We start from the raw sequence: 6,147 nt of genomic DNA, 5'->3' as shown, positions 1-6,147 counted from the left end.
TTTTTTTTTTTTTTTTTTTTTTTTTTTTTTTTTTTTTTTTTTTTTTTTTCAATGAGAGAGAATTAAAAGAAAATCCATAGGGAAAAGAGCTCTTCCTAGGGGTGAGGGTGTCTAGAAGAAAAACAGGACTGGTTTCACTAACCCCTGTTCTTTTCAGGCAGTGAGCTCTTTCGGCTAGAGACAGGACTTTCTCTGGAGAAACCACAAAACCAATAAAATATTGTGCAACCAAACACATCAAGCCCATTTTCTTAACTTTTGCAATGGATCTGGGATGTGCACCCATTTCAGTCCTGTGTAGCTTTGTTCCCAAACTCCTTGGCAATCTCAATGAACAGGTGGAAATCATAGAATCGTGGAGTCATTCGGGTTGGAAAGGACCTCTAAGATCCCCCCCTCTATGCCCTCAGTGCCACATGCCCACAGTTCTGAAACACCTCCAGGGACAGCAATCCCACCTCTCCCTGGGCAGCTCTGCCATCACTGCACTTTCTGAGAAGTTTTTACTGATATCCAACCTGAAATGCTGGGAATGGTTTTATTCACCTGTCAAAAAAAAAAAACCCTCCCATGGAAATTGCTGGAGTTCATAGAAGTTCCCTACAGAGCTGGTTGATAGGGACCTGTGCTTGGCTTTGGCCAGGGAATGCCGGCCCCTGCCATCCCACCGCAGGCTGCCGAGGGAGCCCTATGGAGCAGCGAGGACACAGGCCTCTGCACAAGGACACGTGCAAAGACTTTAGGGGAGCCCTGGGAGCACAGCCCGCCCAAAGCCTTGGGGCTGCAGGAGATCCAGTTTCACTGACTCCGCAATCGCTGGGTCCCCAGGTGAACCGGGGCTCTGTGGCATCACCGTGGCCGGCACGTTTCTGCAGGAGGCCTCATCACCGAATGCAAGGGCAGAGGAAGCCTGTTCCTAGGGCAGGCTGCTCCCTGATGGATCCAAGGCATCTCACCAGGCTGAGGGAGGAAATGCAGCCCCAGGGAGAGCCCAAAAGCTGATGCGGGGCTGCAGCGTGGGCACCCCCCCAGCCGCAGCGTGGCTTTGCCACATTCTCATCAACAGAAAGAGGCACACAGAGTACAAAAGGCAGCTCCAAGGCTGGCACAACGTGCTTCCCTGGCTGCAGTGAAGCACTGATGCACTGGTTGCCAGGGACAGGCGGCGAGGATGTGCAGGTGGAGCGGGGCTGCATGGCACAGTCACCTGCTGTTGCCCCACGGAGGGCTACCAAAATGTTGCCTCAGCTCTTGTCCAGGCTGCCCCAGAAGGCCCCAGAAAGAGCCCTTAAGGGATCCAGGGAACCCGACGAGGGTGGGATTCGAACCCACGCGTGCAGAGCACAATGGATTAGCAGTCCATCGCCTTCACCACTCGGCCACCTCGTCCCCTGCCTTGGTGCCGTTTGGGGCATTTTTTTCGTTTTTGGCACAGCTACCAGCACATCGTTTTACCATCACAGCACTCGTTCCTCAGCTCCTCCTGGGGAGCTGGGCTGTGGGACCGAGCTGTGCTCCTGCCCTTCAACAGCACGGCAAGAGGTTTGTGGTTCTTCTGTCCCTCTCCTCTCGGTCCCAGTTCAAAGAGTGATAAAGGGTAGGGTGGGCAGAACCACTACATTTATTTTTGCCAAAAATAAGGCTTTATGATGTTTTTTTTTTTGTTTGTTTGTTTGTTTGTTTGTTTCTTATGGTTGTAGGTTTCCACAACCTATTGCCCTTCTCCCACCCCGGTCTACAACCAGATGGATTTTCCTCCGCGATTCTGTACCATTTATGCCTGTAAATCAAAGCGGAAGATGGCAGGAGAAACCTGGTCTGCAAAATGTACCTCTTAATTTCCCAAATATTCTGGATTTTGAGACAGCTTTTGTACCAACTCTTCAATTTAAGCTTCCCAGGAGTATGGAACAGAAGGAAATCATCCTTCTTCCCATATGCAGGGCAGACCTCAGAGACTCTCTCCCCAGTGTCCTGTGCTCACCCAGCTGCTGGCTATAGGGCATCCCAGCCTCAGGCAGAGTCCCCATCCAGGGGCTAGGAAGAAAATCAGCCCACAGGCCAGGCACCACTGGGGGTAAAATCCGAGATCTGCTGTTTAGTAGAGAGGCTCTTCAATCAGCGGAACCATGGTGCCCACCCGCCCATGGTGCTGGTCCCCTCATCCCAAGGGCAGCCCCATGACACCCTGTCCTTATGCACCCTCAGCCCCAGACCCCTACCTCAGTGTGCTGTGCCTCAGCCAAGGGGGAAAGCAGCTGGCAAACAGGTGCTGCACTGTTCACACCTGCCAAACTTATCTCAAGTCAGATGAGAGAAAGGCAGCCAAGCACTGCTCTGGTCATCCAGGAGGAAGGCTGAAATACTCAGGATGAAACAAGGTACTATGCCATTCCGGCAGAAAAAGCGTTTGGCAGGAAGAAAGGGCTGGTGGCTCCTGCCCAGGCTTACACTGGATGGTGATCCTACCAGCATCGGAGCCCACAGGAAAACTGGAGATAGATATCTTCAATGTTTCCTTCAGGATAAATGAGGACGAGAGTGCACAGAAAAGGCAGCAGCTGGTAGAGGATCCAGTAACAAAAATAGGGACAGAGAATCAGTCCAAATCTTAATGGGGCACAGGAGTGACAGAAAGCCCCGTACGTGCAGGCTCGTTGGTCTAGGGGTATGATTCTCGCTTTGGGTGCGAGAGGTCCCGGGTTCAAATCCCGGACGAGCCCTCCTTTTGGGCGCCCCCCTTCCCCACTCAGTGCCTGGTGGGGCACAGCCCTCCCTGCAGACCAGGGCCACCCCGCTGCCTGCTGCTGCCCGATTCGGCTCCAGGCCTGGGAGTGGGGCTCCATCAGCAACAGGGGGGAGGTTGGGGTGGGTTCTCAGAGGATGTGATTTTGGGGAGAGCCCGTGGGGCAGAATGGGGGAGCTGTGGGCAGGGCAGAAAAATTGGGTGGGAACTGAGGAGACTTCCTGCAAAGCTCAGCCCCCCCCCCACAAAAAAAAAAAACCACCACATCCTGTGTGTTTCTTTTTCAGGATGGTGGGCGCAGAGGTGATGGCCGTGTTGGGGAGCAGCCAGCGGTGCGGGAGGCTGCACAGCATGAGGGAAGTGGTGCAGCATCACCACTCCACAGGGCCCGCTCCAGATGTGAGCGTGGTGTGGGGGCAGGGCAGGAATGTTGAAAAGAGAAGGGCTCGTCCGGGAGTTGAACCCGGGACCTCTCGCACCCGAAGCGAGAATCATACCCCTAGACCAACGAGCCCCACTGTAGAGCCTTTTTGGAGCCTCATCTCTTGTGCTTCACGGTGTTTGTCTTCACTAGTGCAGATGGGGATGTTTTCTGGCTCCTTCACCGCAGCAGAGGAGCCAGGAGCAGCCCAAGGCAAGCCGTGTTCTCAAGCAGCCCCATGCTGTTGTGGGCAGCTGAGAGACTGGAGTGTCTTGGGGAGGAAAAGGGTGGAGATGCTGCAGGTGGAACTGCACGCAAAGCAGGCACTCTGCTAAGCACAACCCCCACGGAATGGGCTGTGGGGTGCTGGGGCTGCCCCACAGGGATGGCTGTGCCCTGAGCATAGGGCAGGGATGCTGTGATGGCCGAGAGGTGAAGGCGTTGGACTCGAAATCCAATAGGGTTTCCCTGCGCAGGTTCGAATCCTGCTCACAGCGAAGGATTTTAACCCCTACGTGGAGGTGGGAATCGTGGAGGGTTTGGGTTAGAGGGGGCCTTCTGACACCGAAGCAGGAGTCATTCTGCTGGACCAATGATCCAGGGTGCTGAGCCCTTGCCACCTCCATCCCCTGCCCCGCAGCTTTTCAGGCACAGTACCCTACACTGCCCACACTACGCTCTGGGATTTCCTCCTCGTGAGCATCTCTCCACCCATCACTGTGCTCACCACCGCTACTGCTCACCAGAGGACCCTTTTTCCTCCATGGGGTGCCCCAGGGCACCCATTTTCCCCTCTCACCTGGATTTCACAGAGTTCCTCTGCACCCCCACCAAATCGTTGTCACTGGAGGGACTTCTGGAGGCCATCTGGCCCCTGCCCTGCACAAGCACAGACACCCGCAGCAGTTGGCCCAGGATTGTATCCAGACACCTTTTGAAGGTCTCCAAGGAAGGAGATGGCACAGCCACTCTGGGCAACAAGCTGCAGTGCACAGTAAAGACATATTTCTTTTCCATACATCCACTGCTTGTGTAGGAAGATCTGATCATAGAATCGCAGAATCTACTGATTTGGAGAAGACCTTTAAACACCATCCAGTCCCATTCCCCTTCAATGAAGAGAGACGTTTTCAGCTCAGTCAGGTTTCTCACAGCCCGGTTCAGCCTGACCTTAAATGTCTCCAAGGAAGGGGCATCCACCACCTCCCCGAACAACCTGTTCCTGTGCTACCCTCATTAGAACCCTCATCATCCTTTTTTTCCCTTATATCCAGTCTAAACATCCCCTTTCAGTTTAAAAAGTCTCCTCTTGTCCTATCGCAGCAGACTGTACTAAAGAGTCTGTCTCCTATCTCACAGACCCCCTGAGTTACTGATAGACCACTCTCAGGTCACCCCAAGACCCCCGTTTGGCTTTGCTGAACCTCATGAGGTTCTCCTGGGCTCACTGCTTGAGCCCCTCTAGGTCCCTCAGGATGGCATCCTGTCAAATGTTCCACACAGCCTGGTGTCATCCACAAACTTGCTGAGGATGCACTCAATCCAACTGATGAAAATATTAAAATATTAGCAGTAGTGACTCCAGAGGGACACTGCTTGTCACTGATCTCCTGGATTTTGAGCCATTGGCCAACAGAATCTGGGTGTGAACTTGAAGTCAGTTCCTCATCCACCAAATACTCTACCTGTCAAATCCATATTTTTCCAGTTTGAAGAGAAGAAAGTCCAAAGCCTTAATATGATCCAGATAAATTACATCAGTGATTCTTAGATGTCCGCTGACACAGAAACACAGTAACACAGAAGGCAGACAAGCCCTTGGTTGGTGAAATGCTGGTTAGGACAGCCCAACACTTCTCTCAGAAACTTCTCTTCCTTACCTGTTCCTTGGTGCTTGGAGGTTCCATGATCTTCTGCATCACAATGGTGAAGCTGGCAGGCCAGCAGTGCCCTGTGTCATCCATTCTCCACTTCATAAAAACAGAGATGACAGTGCAGGAAAGCAGCAGGTGATCTGCAGGGATGACAGGGAGAAAGAGAGCTGCAAGGGGAGAGGGTCTGTGGAGGTGAGGGAGGAAAGGTGAGGGAGGGGTTTTGTTCAGAGGCAGCAAAAGTGTGGAGATGCTGGGGGTTGAACCCAGGGCCTCCTGCATGCAAAGCAGGCGCTCTACCGCTGAGCTACATCCCCTGGGTGGTGGTGATGATGATGATGACGATGATGATGATGATGATGATGACAATGAGGACAATAATGCTGATAAAAATGCTGCTGCTGCTGCTGCTGCTAATGGAGTTCTGGGTTTAGGCAAATTTTCTTCAGCCCTCTTTCTCAGCTGATGCTTTCCTGCCAGCAGCTCCCCCTGTTGTGACCCATGCACGCAGGGTTTCCTTCATGGCCATTTGTCACAGGGAGCTCTTAGGGATCAATTCCTTTCTATACCTGCACTGCAACCACTCCCACAAAGCTGCACTCTCCTGGATAGTCTCTCCACTGTCCCACGCCTTCAGGATACATCCAAGGATGGGGATGTCAGCTCTTCCCTGTGCAGTCTGTTCCATGTTCTGTCCACCAGAACTATAAAAAATCCTTCCTGATGTCCAATCCGAACCTCCCCTGCAACAACGTGAGTCTGCTTCCTTGCCATCTATGGCTTGGCATAAGAGGAAAGAGCCTGACACCCTCCTCATTGCAACCTCCCTTCAGGCAGCTGTAGACAGTGACGATTTCTCCCCTCAGCCTCCTTTTCTCCACTTTAAACAACCTCACTTTCCTCAGCTGCTCCTCATATCATGTTTTCTTGTCTCCTCACCAGTTTTGTTGCTCTTTTCCAAATCCATTCCCACTACTCAGCATCCTCCTTGTACCAAGAAGCCAAAACAGAGCGCAGTATGCCACGTGTGGTCTCATTGGTAATGTGTACAAAGGAACAATCCCTTCCCTAATGCTCTTGGTTGCTCTACTTCTGATGCAAGTGTGAAA

The 6,147-nt window shown here is 52.6% G+C and overlaps 5 non-coding genes across 5 annotated transcripts; 2 read left to right on the top strand and 3 right to left on the bottom strand.

The window, feature by feature from the left end:
- Positions 1-1,307: 1,307 nt before the first annotated feature.
- Positions 1,308-1,389, bottom strand: TRNAS-GCU. The gene has a single exon. It is a non-coding gene; the product is annotated as a tRNA-Ser (tRNA).
- A 1,262-nt stretch (positions 1,390-2,651) lies between these two features.
- TRNAP-UGG lies at positions 2,652-2,723 on the top strand. Its single transcript has one exon. It is a non-coding gene; the product is annotated as a tRNA-Pro (tRNA).
- Positions 2,724-3,188: 465 nt separating this feature from the next.
- TRNAP-CGG lies at positions 3,189-3,260 on the bottom strand. Its single transcript has one exon. It is a non-coding gene; the product is annotated as a tRNA-Pro (tRNA).
- A 322-nt stretch (positions 3,261-3,582) lies between these two features.
- Positions 3,583-3,664, top strand: TRNAS-CGA. Its single transcript has one exon. It is a non-coding gene; the product is annotated as a tRNA-Ser (tRNA).
- A 1,619-nt stretch (positions 3,665-5,283) lies between these two features.
- Positions 5,284-5,355, bottom strand: TRNAA-UGC. Its single transcript has one exon. It is a non-coding gene; the product is annotated as a tRNA-Ala (tRNA).
- Between the last annotated feature and the right edge of the window lie 792 nt (positions 5,356-6,147).

The sequence above is a fragment of the Centrocercus urophasianus genome, unplaced genomic scaffold (assembly GCF_019232065.1).
Source record: "Centrocercus urophasianus isolate 14NV4802_14NV808 unplaced genomic scaffold, USGS_Curo_1.0 seq_20, whole genome shotgun sequence".
In the NCBI taxonomy this organism is placed as follows: Eukaryota; Metazoa; Chordata; class Aves; order Galliformes; family Phasianidae; genus Centrocercus; species Centrocercus urophasianus.
This window is presented reverse-complemented; position numbering and strand designations above follow the sequence as displayed.